At 46.1% G+C, this 18,700-nt stretch overlaps 1 protein-coding gene across 3 annotated transcripts in view; it reads left to right on the top strand.

Moving 5' to 3' along the window:
- The window catches only part of ETS1 (ETS proto-oncogene 1, transcription factor), a 131,127-nt gene that overhangs the window by 65,067 nt on the left and 47,360 nt on the right, over window positions 1-18,700 (top strand). The gene's annotated exons all lie outside the window — the stretch shown is intronic.

Here is an 18,700-nt window from a genome sequence, read left to right as displayed (position 1 = left end):
TTTCCTGCTTTTTTATTTTTCCAAATGAGCGGGAACCCTCTGGCCTTATTCCTTAACGTTAGGGGGGTGGACACTGCCGCCGAGGACATCATCCCCTGACCCTGCAGTCATGCCCCAGACCTGGAGCCGGATGGAGGGCCTTGGGTAGTAAGAGCCCAAACGGTGTCTAACTGGCTGGGCTTCATGCACGTTTTCAAATGTCTTGCCTTCCTGAGCTCCCCTGTCACATGTCCCTTTGCTATCTAGCTTCTCTTTTCTGGGTTGAGGATAGGGAGATGGGAGCAGAGCTGAAATGATCATCTTAACTGCAGGAAACATCCCGATTCTGTTCATGCAGGTTACTCACTTTATCCATCTTTCTAATCTGCCGTAAATTTGTCCCTTGGTACCAAAGATCTGTTAGAAGAGGGAAAACCTCCCAACACCAAACGGGACTTTGGGTCTTTGGTTGGTGTGTTATCCAACTCTTGGATTTGTAGGATTTGAAAAGGAAAGGGGTAGGACAGAAATTTCATTTTGTCTTAGACACAGTTTTTGGTGCTAAGCAGTTTAATGGACGCTGGAGCTCCAGAATTTCTGGAATAAATGCAATTTGAGAAGAAAAGATGCTTTCTTGTAGGATAGGGAACTGCCAGCTATCCAGCTATCCTTAAGAGATTTGTTATTTTGGAGGTAAAGGTATATAGAAACATGTAGGGAGAAGGTGGTGCTTTTTGGAAAAAAATTAATCGCAGTAACGTGCTGCTCTGTTGTATCGGATTATCAGTAAGTTCAGCGGCTCCCCATGTTTAAGACTTCTTTGCCTCCGCCATAATTAGTTGCTTATTTTAACCCTTTCTTAATCTGCTTAAACTTTCAACACAAGCCAAGCTGACGTTTTGTCATTTGGAGATCCTGCAGAAATCTTAATAAAGACATGGTGGTGTCTTCTCCTCTTAGACCCCCTAACATTCAAGCCCAGGGTTGCTCCCTGGGAGGTGCAGGAAGACTAAGGCTGTTTGTTGTCACGAGGATGCTGAGATGAACTGGCACCTCGGAGACATCTCGGGTACATAGAGCTACAGTTCAGAAATGATGCTGCTGTGATGGTGGTTTTGGGGAGTTCAAGGCAGCCAGAATAAATTCTGTTAGACACAATTGATTCAGACCATTTATAGAGGAAGTGAAAGTATAGTTCCCAGCAAAGATAGATCTCAACCAATAGGTCCTTTCCTTAAGTATGGCTTGTTTATATGCGTGTTTATGGGGAAGAGACAGATTTGGTCGTCTGGGAAATGGTGTCGATATGTCAGTCCACGAACCTACGATGGATTTGGCATGCTGGGAAGGAAAAGGAGCCCCTAGCAACACATGTTTTAGATCACAGTAAACAGCGGAAGCATTTTGGGGGAGTAATTTAGTAAACATTAGAGGTTTTAAGTATGTGGTGCTGTTCTGTTGATTATTGATAAAAATAAATCCTGAGCAAGTAACTATTCTTAGCTTTCCCATCTGTAAAATGGGGACAGTGAGGCCTAATGCTGCAGTCATACCCATTATAATAAGCAAATTTACAGTGCCCTTCTTTTGCAAAACTATTCTGTCAGCAACCTTCAGTACAAGAAAATTTCAACTGATCAAAGAAATTAGGCAGTCTTCTGCCATTCATTGTAACGAGATTTGATTTCTGGCGCTATCAGCTAAGCTTGAGATCATTTTTTTCTGGAGGTTTAGTAGCATATACGTGAATATTATTCCCATACCCCAGAAAGGGAAACGGAGGCACAGAGAAGGTAAGTTATTTACCTAAGAATGTCTAGTGAGCCAGCAGCTCAAGTAAAATGCATCCCGGTTTCTACCATCTCAGTGTACATTTGTCTTGAGTAATACTGCAAGTTACCTCTGTAAAGCTTAGCAGAGAAACTTCAGTTGAGACTTAAACTTGCAGGTGCAAGGATGCAGGAAGCATTGGCCAGGACTGCTTGCTTTTGTTGGTGGGAAAAGACACTGGCTGGCAAAGTGGGGATTTGCTTTGCCCATCAGACCATACAGGACATTTTTAAAGTTTAACTTCTCATAGCGTGGCTTTGTGTCTACAGCTGTGACAAGTATTTGTCAGAATGATTCTTTGGGTTGTTTAGTTTCTTATGTGTGGAGACAACTATTTTGGGAACTTACCTGGTTTAAATAATTAAACCAGGATTTCTCCCTCCCCCGCTCCCCTCATATATGAGGGCTGGAGAGAGGCAAGAGGGAGGTGGGTGTCCCAGCAGGAGCCTGGGTCATTTGCCAGTCTCAGTGGCTAGGACCTTATCAAGAACCTTTGTTCACTTTGATTCTGGATTGAGACCTCACAGGAGTTTTGACAGCTTTAAGTGCCAAATTACCATATACTTGGAAATAACATTGGCATTGAATTTTCCTTGTAGGTGTAAAGTTGGATGTATCATTTTGATTGTAATACATGATCGCCAGGTTCTCAGAGCTTAAATAGGTTAAAACAAGCAAAGCCATAGAGTGTCCATGGAGTTCCCTCCTGGTGTGGAGTTTGCTGAGAAGGGGTGGAGGCTGGTTGCCAAAGCAAATACACTCCCCGGCCACTTAATTTTTCCTCTCCTTTCCCACTCCACTTTCTTGGTGAGGTGAGCATAATGCCCAGGGAAGATCAGGAATTCTAATTCTGCTTGTTTGTGCTTTTACAAGAATGAAAAAGGATCAGCCCTCCTCCTACCCTAGGAAAGGATGTCCATCCCTCGGGGACCTGTATTGCCCTTAGAGATAGGAGGAAGCTCCGCCCCTCTCCCGGTGCCTCTGGTCAGTCTTTGTATCTTCATCTGTATGGACCAGAAAGAAGGGCAGAGCTGCCGGGCTCTTAGGATCGCCTGTTCACTGTGCTTCCAGACCCCCACGGACCACGCGCCATTAGTGACGATGAGCCCGGCATTTCCGAGCAGGGACTCTGTAGCCAGCCTGTCTGGGTTTGAATCTCAGTTCTGCCACTTACCAGCTGTGTGACTTTGGACGAATGACTTCATCTCTCTCTGTGCTCCAGCTCCTGCATCTGTAAAATGAGTGCGATAATCCTTCTACGTCATAGGGCTGATGTGAGAATTAAATCTATTACTGTGTGCAAATCTTAAAACTGCTGATCCACAATAACAACACAAAATGACGACGGCTGTAGAATTTTTAGGGGCCCTTGAAGTGTTTTATAGGGGCTACAGCTGCCTATGCACCTCCCCTAATCGCTTATTTGAGAGGGAAAGAAGAGTAAAGTTAAAGAGAACCTTTTCACCTGCCTCACTGAGATCTCACACTCCATTCTGTGCCCCAGCAGCAAACAGCGAGCCAGCTAACTCTCAGAGTGTCAGGGCATCTCCGGGGCCCGGCTGTCAGTTACAGGCTCAGGGATCAGTCAGTTACTGTGGGTGATGGAAATTGTCAGTGCTGCCTCAGAGCCAGAAGGCCACCAAGACTAGGGGCCGGGGAACATTTGCAGGGTTGATGGAAATGTAGAGTTCTTCAGTTATGCAGGGTTGGGAAATGCATCATGTCCAGTTATTATAAAGTATCTCACATCTTATTTATTTATTTGTTTGGCAGAGCTTGCATTCCTGGCATTTTTGGTTGGTTTGTATTGCTGTTTTTTTGGTCTGTGTAACTTTTTTTCTTTCTTAAAGAGACCAGACCACCCTGTAGGGGGATCACCTCCCCCTAGGAGACAAACCAGCCCACGGTCAACCTCCCAGAGCCGAGCTTGCTCTGGGCTCCATCAAAATCTCTGCGAAACCGAGAGCTGGTTAGTGTAGGTCAGGATTTTTTCAGGAAAGCGAGGCTCCCTATTGCAAAGAGCACAGATAACTCTACAATGGCGACAGCGACAGTATAATTACAGCCGTCCCTGGTTTGCGGAATGAATCACCCATGGCTGTGGTGGCATTCCCTGAGCTTGCAGTGAAGGTAGATTCCTGCCGTTCCCAAGTTGTAGGGATATTTCTGAAACACATATTGAACCTGCATCACGTGCTAGGCTCTTTCCCACTTCACACCACTAACTCTGGGGTACGGGCACATATTATTATATCCATTGCTCAGATGAGGAGGAGGATATTCTGAGAGATGCATAACTTGCTCTAGGCCGCACTGATAGAAATTTATAAACTGGTGACCGTTGCGAGCATTTTATACCTAATGTAAAGCACCTTCTTATTCACAGAAACTCAGGGAATTAAAAGACGGGAAACGAGGAGGCACTGGTGGTCCGTGCTTTGGGGGTTGAGGGGTGCAGGGGACCCCTGCCGCCCTGCACGACTCCTCTGAGCTTGGGGTTAGGGCCTGTCTGTCCCATGAGCTCCCTCCAGGGCTGGCAGTCGAGGTGTGTTGCTTTAAGAAGATGCTTGAGGGTTCCAGCGACGATGCTTGCCTGAGATCACCAATCAGAGAACCAGGCTTCTTGCTTTTCCAATGTCTTCCAGATGTAGTTCGTTCTCTCACAGGTGAGGACGTGATTGTGTTCACTTCCAAGGTCACATCCTTCCCAGAGCCTCTCCATTCGGCCTGATTTACCTCTTTCGTCACGGACACAGCTCTGCATGTATCTCACTCACAATCTGGGCGACGAGAGACACAGATCAGCAGCAGTTTGTTTTCTTAGTACAGATGTAATTTAATTTTCCTTCCTGCAAGGAGGCCAGAGGTACCTGCCTTTATTGTCTGCACAGCAAATAAGTTTTATCTTTTTCCCTGCCTAAAATGTAGGGTTTTCAAGCCCATGTCATGGGTCAGGGCACATAGTGTGTTCTGGCACAAGGAGGGAAGTTGAGCCCCAGGGTGCTACCTGCAGACCTGCCCACGCCAACCCACCCCCCACCCCCACCCCGCTGGCCCACAGCTCAGAGGGAAACCAACAGACCCCTGGCGACTTGTCCTTGGGTGAGGTCTTGGTTCCTCTGTCACTGCCTTATGGGGAGCATTTTTTCCAAACAGTTAATACCCTTGGGTCCCACGGTCATCACAGAGAGGAATTTGTATGTTCACAACACAGCCCTCATGTTTTTATCTGGATGCTCCCGAATGAAGTGGGGGCCCCACCCCCCTGCTCAGACAGAGTCTCCAATGGGATTTGCCTCCCTGTTCACAGTATTCTAGGTCCACCCTTTGCTTCCAGCTGTTGAGCTCTTCTGAGCTCTGAGTTAGGAATGTGAAGACAATCCCCAAATCTATCATTTTTCCTTGTCAGGTATCTACAGCTCCAGTTTGCTTTTTTTTTCAGTTGGGTTGAAGAGCTCTTTCTCCAGAACTTCAGTAGGTGTTTTTCACATTTGCAGAAACAGGCTATTTGGCTACTTTTCTTGAAGCTCTGTGCCTATATATGTTACCTTTTTCTTTCGCTTGGGTAGTTTATAGTCTCTATGCAGGTCCAGAAGGGAATTGGTCTGTAGTGTAGGTTACAGCAGATCCAATGTCACTGGCGGGGAGCCATGCTTACAGAAACACTCAAAATATTGCTGTTTGAGTCATAAATATTTATTATTTGGCCAACTTATTCATATTTCTCAGGTGCTTTCCAGTTTCTGCTGCTTGGGGGCAGGCCTGTCACTGGGCCCTGGAAAGGTGGCTCCTTACTGCTCCATCACCTTTTCCCCATTGTCCTTTTTCTGTAGCATTTCGTTCGGTCTCAGAATTGTAAGATACTGACCCAGGTGGTGCTTTAAGACCCAATGTAGCATTGGAAAGTTTTAGGGTATTGGATTTCAGATCTTGATGGTGTGTGCTTGTAATTTACCATCCAAACTGGGACACTTTTGAGAGTGTAATGGGTGCTGTTAACAATTACACCACAATGAGAGATAGACTAGGACTGTCCCTGGAAATGGGGTGCACACTACTTAGACACTGATTTTGGACAATAATATTCTTTATGATATCTACTTAGGCCATCCAGAGTGAGCTAAAATGACCAAATTAAGAGGTTGAAGAAATTCAAGTTCAGTGTGGTTTCCCCCAAGCATGAGTTATATTTGTAAATGTGTTTTTGGACACATAATATAATATTTCTCAGCACCCGGGAAACAACTAAAAATCAACCTCAAACGAGTTCACTTTAAGCATTTGAAACCTCTTGGTAGCTTTGAGGAGCTATGCTAAGCTGTCGATTTTTGCTTTGCAGAGTTCTGCGGGGAACTGTAAACTCTCTGCGTGTAGGGTGTGTGTGTGTGAATATGAACTTTTGAGTAGGGGGAAATGCCATCATTACACACGTGAAGACAATGACATTTTCCCTTTGTTTTGTTTTAATGTTTATCCAAGATGAGAAGTTTTACTTTGGGATCAAAAGGGGCAAAAAAAAAATTTTTTTTTTGTACCGTTAAAATGGGTAAAAACAAAAAGAAAAGTAAAACAGCAAGCCCTCAATTTTTTAGGGCGGGAGGAAGGGAATGGAATAGTGGATTCAACTGCAACATCCTATTTCGCTAAAAAAGAAGAGAAAAAAAGAAGAGAGGTGACAGAAGAGTTAGAAAATATGAAAGGACTAATGAAAGAATGAAAGGAGATAGTGAAAAAAAGATCAAAGAATTTAAGTGATATTTCATAGACTTTTGGAAAAACCCCCATATGGACCAAACATTGCACTTGGGTAAGAATTCTAGTCCAAGTGGCCAGGTGGGTAATCTGTTTCCACTCTTTGTCTCTATAATCATTTCTGAATACTTTACATCCTGCACGGCTGTATGGCAGGTCAAGGCAACCCAGATGGAATAATCCCTGTGCTCTAGGTGCTTTCATGGGTAAAAGTGCAGGAGGAGCATCATTTAAACTTGTGGAAGTACATGGGGATCAATGATTCTATTTTCTGTGTCTGTTGGGCGCTTTCTCCCAACAGTTCTAGGTTAGAATAATTTCCTGGGTCAGCTTCAGGGAGACCATGGGTATTTCAGAAAAATTTGGAAGATGTGGTTAAAAACAGGGAGAGGAATATTTTAGATAGAGAGAACAGCATGGGGAGAATGCTGAAAGTTTGGAGTGAAAGAAAGGCTTACATAAGTCTGAAGAAAAACTCCTTGATTGTAGAAAGGGAAGAGAGTTGGAAGTATGAGACCAGGACCTATGTGAGAGCGTTTTGCATCTCAGGATGAATTTTGCCTTTGAAAGTAAGGAGATTTTAAGGACAGAGCAGTGTTATTGAAAAGGCTTATGAGAGAGGCGATTTGTTTTTTCTTTTGGTAGCATTACTTTACCTCCCAGTCATACTGTTAGTTGTTAAAACCTCTATATCAGTTTATCAGAATAAGCGTTAAACCTCAGAGAAGATGACAAATCAATCAGGTACATATTTTCAAGGTACAAATGGAAAATAAGAATCTAGGTTAGGCCAGGGGGTTCCTAATCTGGTGAGTGTTTGTAGATACATGGTTTTTTGAAGTATGTATTTAGAAACCCCTACTACGTGCCGGGTACTATACCTACTCTCAATTAATGATATTTTTGTGCAATTAGAGTTTTGTGCTGGGATAATCACTGTCGTTACTTATCATTCATGAGAGTGTGTGGTTGAGTCTGATTTTCAAATACCCTTCAGAAAATCCACTACAGGGCATTTTCAGTGGAAGAGTTTCCATGTGTTGACTTCTATATTTCTACTATTTATTTTTCTTTTTCCTATCTATTTGAGATTCCCTGCCTATGTTTTTTTTTTTTTTTTTTTTTTTTTAATTCTATACATTATGCATTGGTTATCTTATATCATTGAAATACTAATTAAATGTGTGGAATACAGTGAGGATTCAGGACTAATAAGGGGAGATCTATCAGCCTAGTAGGAGTACATTTTGTGTATAAGCTAAGCTGAGTGTCTACTCTGGGGAACCCATCATTGCCTGGAGACCCAGGAGGCCTGGATTCTAGCCATGGCTTTGCAATTCTTTGTCTGTGTGACCTTGGGCAAGTCATTTCTTTTTTCTGAACCTCCAGCTCTTCATCATTAAATAAACTCACTGGAGAAGATGACCTGTAAGGTTTCTCTTAACGCTGATAGTGTATGAATCTAGATAGCATTTAAAATAATTAAGGCTTAGAGAGAGCATCGAATGTCATTCAAGAGGTAGGCAAAATGGGGATATTTTTCTCCTGGTCCCCATATTCTGTTCATCACAGTTCCATCACTGGGAGGATTTTGAATGCATTTGTGAAGATTACCTTTCATGGGGAGAGGCGTTAGGAATTGTCACAGGCCTTGCCTACGTTTGGAGAAACACATTGTCCCTGGGGTGACGCTGGACCAGGCGTCATACCTTCCTCTTGGTCCCTCTCCATGAAACAGCTTCCTTTTTCCATCAGCCTTTGCTACGGTTGCAGCGGAAAGCAGCTCCAGCGCGGGGGGTCTGCTCTGGAGGAAGGAGATGTAGGCTGGGGGTCTGGTAGGTGAAGCAGCCAGCAGCCCCAGCTGCATCCTCGGAGCCAAGCGTGTGGTCTGAGCCAGACCTGTTTCATCTCGGCTACTCCTTGTCAGTGCGCTGCTCTGGGCAGAAAAGGCCCCTCCTGCTGCAGGAACGCATTCTGCTCAAAGCCACCCTGGTGAGGCCCGTGCCTCTTGTGTGTACCAAGGCAGGGGCCGGGCCCCTGGCTGCTGGGCGCTCGGGAATGGGGTCTGGCCCTCCTGGAGGTGCTGGCTGCCAGGAGATCCCACCTGCTCTGGTTTCCCCGGGTCCAGGAAGCTGCTGCGAGTGTGTGCTGGGGTGTGGTGAGCACAGGCTGCCGGCCTTTCAAAGGCTGCATTTACAGCAGTGGAGGCACGGCGCCTGCACACAGTTGTTATCTGAAAATCAGGCTCTGGATGTTATTGCTACATTTTGAGAAAGGTCTGACACAGTTGCCCTTTTCTTTCAGGAGCAGGGACCTAAGGTCGGCGTGCCAATTTGGGGGGAAAACAAGAAAAACTGCCACTGATAAGAGGGCAGAGTTGATCTATCCGTAATTGTGTAGGCATCTCTCATCTCGTTTTTACCTTTTTCTTGTCTTTTTCTTTTCTGTTAGTTATTGGATGCCAGCTTATTAACGTGCCAAGAACCTCATTCTTTTACCCCTATCCCTGATAGCTAACTAAGTATTATTCTCATCTCTCAGATGAAGAAACCATGAGGTTAAACAATGTGCCCAAGGCCACACAGCGGGTGAGCGGAGTTTAGATTCAAGCCCAGCTGTAGGTCACTCCAAAGCTCACTCTTCTCAGAAATATTTGGATATTTGTTGACTTTGGGGGAAATACTAAGGTCTGTTTGTGCCTGTTGTTTACCACTTCACTTATTACTTGGGTGTGATCTGGTGGCATTTCGCAGTTCGACATGTGACTTACTCCCCCTTTTAGCTTCACAGTACCTTGAGTTACAAATATGTTACAGGTAGGGAAACTGATGCCCATTTGTGATCCCAAGGTAACTTGGGAAGTAAGTGGCAGAGTCAGAACAGGAAGCTGGAATTCTCCAAACCCCTTGACATTTCCATTCGACCACACACATTTTAAATATTTCCTTTCTTGGATGAATACATAGTGCATTCACATTACTACTATGGCTTCTAAACATTAGCCTGAGGGAAAAGTGTTAACAAGGCATCCTCTGCTCTGTTGCTAGAGATTGAGTTCCCTGCATATTTTCTATGTATAGTTAGTCGGTCCCCTGTAGACAGTTGGCTGATTATTGAGCTTCGAGTGGGTTGCACAAATCACTGTCATATGGGATCTGGAAAATTTGCACAGCTTTCCATGATGCCAAACCTCTGGCCAAACTTTAAGTAGGATGGTAGGTTAGTCCTTTCTCAAGAAGTAGAAAAAGGTGAGTTACCCCACAGGCTTCTAGACAAAGATGCAGTTTTCCTCTGGGGTAGGCTGACTTTGGACTTTGAGAAATGCATTGTTTTTTTTTTTTTTTTAATCGAAAGAGTTTTGAAAAGAATTCCTGTCCAACCCCCGTTTCCTTATATTGAAATATATGCTCATTGCTTTGGTCTTCTGAGCCTCAGTTTACCCTTTTTAGCAAATGAGGTCCACTTTAATGACGAGCAGGAACTTCAGGTAGGCAGAGGAGCACTTCAGGATAAAAAGTAAAACAAAACCCAAAAAACTTTGCATCTCATACTGCATGCTATGGGAAAGAATTGTGCCAGAGAGGTGTACAAGAATTACATTTTTGGTGAGTGATGTTTCTCCCCTGTTAGTTTCCGTTTGGGGCAGGGGCATTTGCTATGGCACCAGGTGTATACACTTGGGGTTTAGTGAAGTTATATTAGGTTATCCCCCTAATACAATGTGTTGTTCCTTAGCAATAAAAATAAGGCTTCTTCCCCCCGTTTTGGTCATTCTGGAAGCAAGAGTATTCCAAAGCCAAATGACAGGTTGTCACACGGAGAAGTGGCCCCTTGGCATGTGGCTATTTCCTTGGGAGAGAGTTTAATTCTGAATGGCCAGCAGTGCCCTCGGGGGCTTCTGGATTATTGGGGAAGAGGAGGTGGGGATGGGTGTAGAGCTTGGTACACCTGATTGCAGCCAGAATGGAGAATAGGTTTAAGTTTGGCATTTTTGAATGTGGGCACTAACTTTAGTCTTGTCAGGAACATTTAGTCTTGTAAAGCAAACCTTAGTGTGGCTGCCAAGTGTCACCTCTTCAAAATGGGGTTCAGGCCTCCACTTCTGAGTCGTTTTGGTCAGGCCTGCAGTGTCCTTGGCCTTCCCTTTTCCTGGTTTGAGCATTTTCTGTGTTGGTAGCCAGACAGGTCCACCCAGATAGGTGCTCATCCTTTACCTTTTGCTGCCTGGCATGAGAATCAGGATACATGATTCACTTTGAGCTGCCAGACTCTAGCCACATCTCTGCGTCACCTGTCACCTCCGTCAGCTCCGTATTCTTCTGGAAGAAGGGCGTTCCTGGTGAGTGAGCTGCCTTTGCTTGGAGAGAGTGGGAACGTTAATGAGCTCGTGTTTACAGAAAACTCTGGGGGCTTCCGTGATATAAGGAGTGTTATTAAATTACTGGGAGATACGATACAGAGTGCCGATGCTGAATACCTAGGAACTCTCTAAGGGTGAAAGGTGTGTGTGTACAGGAAATGCATCCTTGATTTCACATCAGATCAAGAGTTCAATCTTACACCTTCCTTACCTCCTAATGGAAATCAAACATTCTCCAGAACTGCTGGGTGCTTGTTTTTGGTCTCTGTACATATCTGTGCTTCAGTTTGGAGGCATGAGAGAAGTGAAACTAATAGTTCTAGAGTACCTACTGTGTGCCAGGCACTTTGCAGAGTGCTTCCCACAAATAATCACATTCTTTAAACAACCCTATGAAGTCGGTGTTTGATTTTTTTCAATGTTTTTAAATTTTATTTAAAGAATTGTTTTTATTGAAGTATACTTGATGTACAATATTGTATAAGTTTTAGGTGTGCAACATAGTGATTCACAATTTTTCAAGGTCATAGTCCATTTATAGTTATAAAATATTGGCTTTATGCCCTGTGTTGTATTATATCTCCTTGTAGCTTTTCTCGTACATAGGAGTTTGTACCAAGGTTGGTGTCTTAACCCCCATTATGAAGATAAGAAATTGAGTCTCAGAAAGGCTGCAATAATTTTCCCAAACCCATAGAAGTCTCAAGTCACAAATTTAAACTTAGATCCTTCTAATTACAAAGTCCTACCAACTTAGAATCTGTTTGGAGAGAAAATTTGCTAACATTCTCATCAGAGGCTTTGATTCTTGGTGCGTCCTTCTGCGCAGTGTGCTCTTTTGGGCTCCTCATTATTCTCAGGCTAAGAAAGAAAAACATCCAGTATATCTATAAATATATATATCACTGGGATGTGTAATAGAGCGGAAGCCAAAAACATAGTTCCCATCATTTCCATGTGCATTTTCAAATTCATAGTGGACAAATGAAACGTAGGTGCCTAAATTTACTAATGCATAGAGAGAGTTGGTGCTTTTGGCTCCATTTTCCAGATTGGGAAACTGAGGAATGAAGTAAGGGCTCCACCCATTCTTGAGAACCCTCCAGGGAGTGGATATTCAGAGGCACACGTCTAGGCCTTGAGGCCACTTGATGCAACAGGAATGTTGGTAGAAAAATAAACACACACATGGAATGAATCAATGTCTGCATGATGGACCTGGAGTTAGCCTCTGATTCAGTCGGAGATTTAAAAAGAAAAAAAGAAAAATCTCTTTATTTCTGGATTTCTGAAGGCCTCTCTTAGGGGAGCCTTGTGGCTTTTCTGTGCCCTCACCTGTGATGGATGGCCTGATGGGAGAAATTTGAAAGTCCGGGCTGGCTGCAGTGTCTCCAAAGGGTTTTGGGTGCTGGATGAGCAAAACAGCAACTTCACGTTTTAGATGAGATCGGGCCCCAGCGACTTGCTGCTGGATTCACAGGGTCGGGTTGGCGTGAGCTACTCACAGGCATCGGCTACAGACAACGAGCGGTGACCGAGGAGGATGAGTCCAGTCTCCAGGGGCCCCAACTGCCTTGCTTTGTAAGAAAACACTCGCAGTGTTTTTACGGGCAAACCAGTTCCAAGGAATTAGTATTTGAATTTCTAAAAGCTGGTGCAAGATACGCAGGAGGCTCCTCCCACACAAACTAGCCAGGAATCTGAGAATCGTCTTCAAATTCCTGAACTAATGGAGCCTAAATGCGGTCCACTTTTGTCGTCATTGGAGTTTGGTTCTTATATCCATCAGATGGTCTGTTTATGCCAAAGGTTTCTTAGCATCATCTTAAGATACAGACGCATTCTCTTCCCATTCGGTAGATGAGACCTCATAGTCACAGGGGAGGGATCCATTTGGGGGTGGCTCCATAGAAAGTCCTCTTTGTCTGTGAATCCCACAGCCTCTCATTCATGACATTGGTTGTGATGATGGCTCTCCCTGCAGCCACCACCCTGTCCTGGAAAGAGCGGGGTTTGGAGGTGAGACAGCCCTGCGTTTGAATTTTCTGCTTGCTAATTTGCCCTTCAGCGACGTATTTAACTTCTCCAAGCCTTCCTTGTATAATCCTTACAATGGAGGTAATCATAAAGAGCTTTCAGGGCTCTTGCAAGGATTTGAGATAATTCCTGTAGGATACTTTTCCACTGACACAGGGTCTCGTAAATGGTGTGTTATCCTTCTGTCTCGCAGGCCACCATTTCTGTACAGAGGCTCTTTGCTGACAGTGCTGTTGCTACGTCAGTGGTTGTTAGGACTGTGGTTACTGTGAACCTGGTTACAGAAAATTTTCCACTCGACACCCCTATAACCAAGTGGGCCGGAGCGGTCCCTGTGGCCAGTGGTAGTGTTTTCTTCCTCTCACGCACACTTACCAAACTTGAGCTTGGCCTCAGGTCATGGGTCCGCCTTTAAAAGCATCATGTTCAGGCCCTGGCCAGGTCAGCAGGGCCGGTTCTTGGAATTGTCGTTATCAGGATCTAGAATTATTTTAATTGTCCTCTTCTTTTCTTCTGGGAGGGACCTAAGCATGTGAGGTTTAGGAGGAAACCTCTACGACCTGTCACTGCAGCTGGCCTGGAGTAGAGCTGCCTCCTTCAGGCTGCCCTCCACGTTAGCTTGCTGCTGGGAAGGGCTAGGTCAGTGAGTCCACGCGGTGCCCTCCTAAAGATAACGAGCCTCAGGTTGGAAGAAAGCCCACTGGCCTTGATTCCTTTTCCACACCCCGTGTCCCTTCTGTCCGCCAGCAAATGCCCAGGAGACCCTCGCAGTACTAGCAGACTTCCGCTAAAGCGCTTCGCAACTGAAGATGCCTTCTCTGGAATCTGCCTGTGGCCAGTTGCAGTGGTTGATTTACAGCCAGAATCTGGCACCTGGAAAAGGGGATCCTGTGTCTTTAAACAGCTGTGCTCCAGTGTGTGTAAATGTGCTTGCTAATCCAGTGACTAATTCACTATATTATAAAGCAGCAACAAGCAGGCTGCCAGGGCAGGGCTGGATCCCAACTGGAGTGGTGTGTTAAGGCTCAGGGAATTATGTCTTGAATTCTGCCACACCACCCGTCTCTGGAACGGACTGGACATCTCATCTGTCTGTTCACTGCACCAGAATCAGCACTTGGTTCTCCGGATTCCCATCCTGCTCTGGCCTGCCCCCTCCCTCCAGATCTTGGGTCAGTTTATTTACTAACCCGAGGGTAGAGCCAGGGCTGCATCTGAGTCAGGGCTGGGGAACCAATCAGAGCTGCTCTGGGGCATTCCAGGGGCCCAAACTCATGATCCCTTTTGGAAGAGAACTTTCCAAAAGGTCCTGTTTGGTCACAGTGTTGCGACTACACCTTTTCTCGGTTCATGGCCAGTGAGCCTGGTCCCGTGTGTGTATGCCTGAAGCCCTTTTCTGTCTGCCCTTCCTTTTTTTCCCCCAGGGTTGGGAGAGAAACCTTCAGAAAGAGCCAGGTCTGATGGAGATTTCCTTCTCCTTCAACGTCGAAATATACAAATGCTAATGTCACTCTCCGTGGGCCCTGGGGCAGCCTCTTCTGGGGACGGTGTGGGGTGAGGCGAGCTTGATGCTCTCTGCCTGTCTCTTGGAGTCTGTGGCCTCCCTCTCAGTCCTCCTGTAAATGGCCCCAGAAGTTGTAGACTCCAGGCATCCGCCTCTGGAAACGACCTCTCCCAGCATTTCCGTGGCCTCCCAGTGAGTGGGCCTGTCTGCATCTCATGAGGCTTCCCTGTGGCCGAGGTCACAACGATGTCTCTTCCCTCTCGCTAATGCCACCCACCTGCCACTGGAGTTGTCCTTGACACCTTGGCCCCTCTTCCTCCTCACCCCCCTACACTCCAGACGTCAGCACCCTTGCTCCAGTGCTTCTGGAAGCCAGCCCATCACTCAGTCTCAGTCATCGTCAGGAGTTGTGAGTGTGGAGAGGTGGTCTGTGTGCTTCTGGGAAGGGTCCATGTCTCCCAGTCATCGGGAGCTGTTCCCATTGCTTGGCTCATAGCAGGTGGCTCATTAGCTCTTTAAAAAAAAAAAATATATATATATATATATATATATATATATATTTTTTTTTTTTATTCCTTTTTCTCTTTTTGTGTGTGTATGTGTATGCTTCTTTGTGTGATTTTGTCTGTATAGCTTTGATTTTACCATTTGTCCTAGGGTTCTGTCTGTCCTTTTTGTTTATGTTTTTTAGTATAATTTTTAGAGCTTGTTATCATTAGTGGACTTGTTTTTTGGTTTTATTGCTCTCTTCTTTCCTTTTTTTTATTATTACTTTTAATTTTTTTATTTCTAATAATTGTTTTTATTTTTATTTTAATAACATTATTTAATTTATTTTTTCTTTCTTTCTTTCCTTTTTTTCTCACTTTTCTTCTCAGCTGTGTGGGTTACAGGGTCTTGGTGCTCCACTCGGGTGTCAGGCCTGTGTCTCTGACATGGGAGAGCTGAGTTCAGGACATTGGTCCACCAGAAACCTTCCAGCTCCATGTAATATTAAATGGTGAAAGCTCTCCCAGAGATCTCCATCTCAACGCTAAGACCCAGATCCACTCAACAACTAGAAAGCTACAGTGCAGGACACCCTATGACAAACAACTAACAAGACAGGAACACAATGCCGCCCATTAGCAGAGAGGCTGCCTAAAATCATAATAAGGTCACAGACACCACAAAAAACACCACCAGACACAGTCCTGCCCACCAGAAGGACAAGATCCAGCCTCATCCTCTAGAACACAAGCAAAAAGGGGATCCTGTGTCTTTAAACAGCTGTGCTCCAGTGTGTGTAAATGTGCTTGCTAATCCAGTGACTAATTCACTATATTATAAAGCAGCAACAAGCAGGCTGCCAGGGCAGGGCTGGATCCCAACTGGAGTGGTGTGTTAAGGCTCAGGGAATTATGTCTTGAATTCTGCCACACCACCCGTCTCTGGAACGGACTGGACATCTCATCTGTCTGTTCACTGCACCAGAATCAGCACTTGGTTCTCCGGATTCCCATCCTGCTCTGGCCTGCCCCCTCCCTCCAGATCTTGGGTCAGTTTATTTACTAACCCGAGGGTAGAGCCAGGGCTGCATCTGAGTCAGGGCTGGGGAACCAATCAGAGCTGCTCTGGGGCATTCCAGGGGCCCAAACTCATGATCCCTTTTGGAAGAGAACTTTCCAAAAGGTCCTGTTTGGTCACAGTGTTGCGACTACACCTTTTCTCGGTTCATGGCCAGTGAGCCTGGTCCCGTGTGTGTATGCCTGAAGCCCTTTTCTGTCTGCCCTTCCTTTTTTTCCCCCAGGGTTGGGAGAGAAACCTTCAGAAAGAGCCAGGTCTGATGGAGATTTCCTTCTCCTTCAACGTCGAAATATACAAATGCTAATGTCACTCTCCGTGGGCCCTGGGGCAGCCTCTTCTGGGGACGGTGTGGGGTGAGGCGAGCTTGATGCTCTCTGCCTGTCTCTTGGAGTCTGTGGCCTCCCTCTCAGTCCTCCTGTAAATGGCCCCAGAAGTTGTAGACTCCAGGCATCCGCCTCTGGAAACGACCTCTCCCAGCATTTCCGTGGCCTCCCAGTGAGTGGGCCTGTCTGCATCTCATGAGGCTTCCCTGTGGCCGAGGTCACAACGATGTCTCTTCCCTCTCGCTAATGCCACCCACCTGCCACTGGAGTTGTCCTTGACACCTTGGCCCCTCTTCCTCCTCACCCCCCTACACTCCAGACGTCAGCACCCTTGCTCCAGTGCTTCTGGAAGCCAGCCCATCACTCAGTCTCAGTCATCGTCAGGAGTTGTGAGTGTGGAGAGGTGGTCTGTGTGCTTCTGGGAAGGGTCCATGTCTCCCAGTCATCGGGAGCTGTTCCCATTGCTTGGCTCATAGCAGGTGGCTCATTAGCTCTTTAAAAAAAAAAAATATATATATATATATATATATATATATATATATTGCTTTTTTAACTGAGATATAATTCACATAATATAAAATTCACCGTGTTAAAGAGTACAATTCAGTGGGTTTTCGTACATTCACAGAGTTGTGCAACCATCACCAATAACTGACTTGGGTACATTTCTACCACCCCTGAAAGAAGCCCCCCTCCCATGGCAGTCAGTAGCTCTTTTTGCGTGAAGGCATGCTGGTCAGGCTGTCCAGCAGGGCACAGCGGGGCGTGGAGCTGTGTCTCCTGGTGAGAATCCCCACTGCTCTCCTCTGACGCTCCAAGCATGGACCCACAGACCCGGGAAGCTGGGGGCTCGCTTGTTTTGGCTCTGCTGTGTAGGAAGCTAGTGTCTGTCTGGGCACAGATAATGAGCCCTTTCACTAGCTGCAGGGCTCTTCAGTCCCGGAGCTTCGGGCTGTGGTGGCTGCAGTTTCCTAATGGCTTCCTGATGAGGCAGAGCCACTTATCAGCAGCGGATGAGGGCTGTGTATCACACCCGGGTCTTTCCTTTTCCCACCTGAGGCTGCGGATGGACAGTGGCTTCTGCTCCCTCTCCTTTTGCACTGATCATTTCTTCTCTGCTCTCCACTCGTTGGCCTATCAGGCCCATTGATCTGGAGATGGGGTCTGCCGGGTGGCTTCTCAGCCTCTTGGGTTTGCCCCTGGGAGAGGCCTCCGATGCTGTCTGCTCTGGGCCAGTGTGGGTGAGACTCTGGGGTCGCCTTAGGGCTGCCAGAATGCCCCGGGCTGCATGTTTGGGGCCCCATTCTGAAAGGAGAGAAAAAAAAACCTGTGGAGGCTACAAGAGACCACAGCACAAACCTTGGCTGTCTGCACTCTGAATGCATTTGCAGTTAGAACAGGAGCTACTTGTATTGCTCCAGGACCTGGGCTTTTTGAGTTAGACTTATGGCCTTGTTAATTAGATGCATCAGGTTCAACTTACAGGCCAGTGCCCCTGATTTTATGTTCTGCCTTTGTCAGTGGGGTTGGTTGTATCCCCTCATTGCTATCACCATGTCTTCTTTACCCTTCCCGCAGGACTGGAATGGTTGCGTCACAGACCTTGTGGATGACACGATGGTGGTCTCCTCTCCTTTCAGTGCGTTTTAGATGAAGGTCACTGGCTCGCTGAACCCTCAAATTTTAGACCTGTTACGCAGAGTGGTTTCGTGCAATTGAAGTTGGGTGTTGGAGATTCTTGCTTTGTGATCCCTGGCATTCAGCTGGGATCCCTGCTGGCAGGAAGCTCTTCTACTGTAGAGCCTGGCCATTGCGATTGAAAATTTGTAACCTAGAGCAGCAGCGGATCCCATCCTGGGCCCGTTATATCCCGTGCTTTTTAGATCTTTGGATGGCTTGTTCCTCTGTTGTTCTTAGAAACCTGGGGAGCAGTAGAGTTTGTCCCGAGTGATGACCAGGGCTTGATAGCAGCAAAGACAGGAGGGAGATGTCTCTCTCCCAATCCACCACGATAAGGAAATAGCAGTGGTGCAGAGGACAAAAAATACTGGCATGGAGCCAAGAGGTCTCGCATTAGTAACCACGTGATGTCACTTCGCTGAGCTTCGTTTTCCCCATCCGTAAGAGAAAGGGGTTGAACTAGGTGATGTCTCAAGTCTCTTCTAATCCTGCGTGTTCCGGGATCGGGAGTCCTGTGGGCCACCTGACCAGGGCGGGCGCTCACCCACCCTCATCTCTATGGCGGCTTCTTCTCATTCATCTTGTAATTACGTCGAGTTGCCAGGAAGGGGAACATCCCTCCAAGGACATGTTAAAGCTTTATAGCAAATTCTGTGAATTCCTCTTTCC

Source organism: Lipotes vexillifer, unplaced genomic scaffold (genome assembly GCF_000442215.2).
Source record: "Lipotes vexillifer unplaced genomic scaffold, Lipotes_vexillifer_v1.1 scaffold442, whole genome shotgun sequence".
Taxonomy (NCBI): Eukaryota; Metazoa; Chordata; class Mammalia; order Artiodactyla; family Lipotidae; genus Lipotes; species Lipotes vexillifer.
The sequence above is the reverse complement of the archived record's forward strand: the minus strand, read 5'-3'. Positions and strand labels throughout refer to the sequence as shown.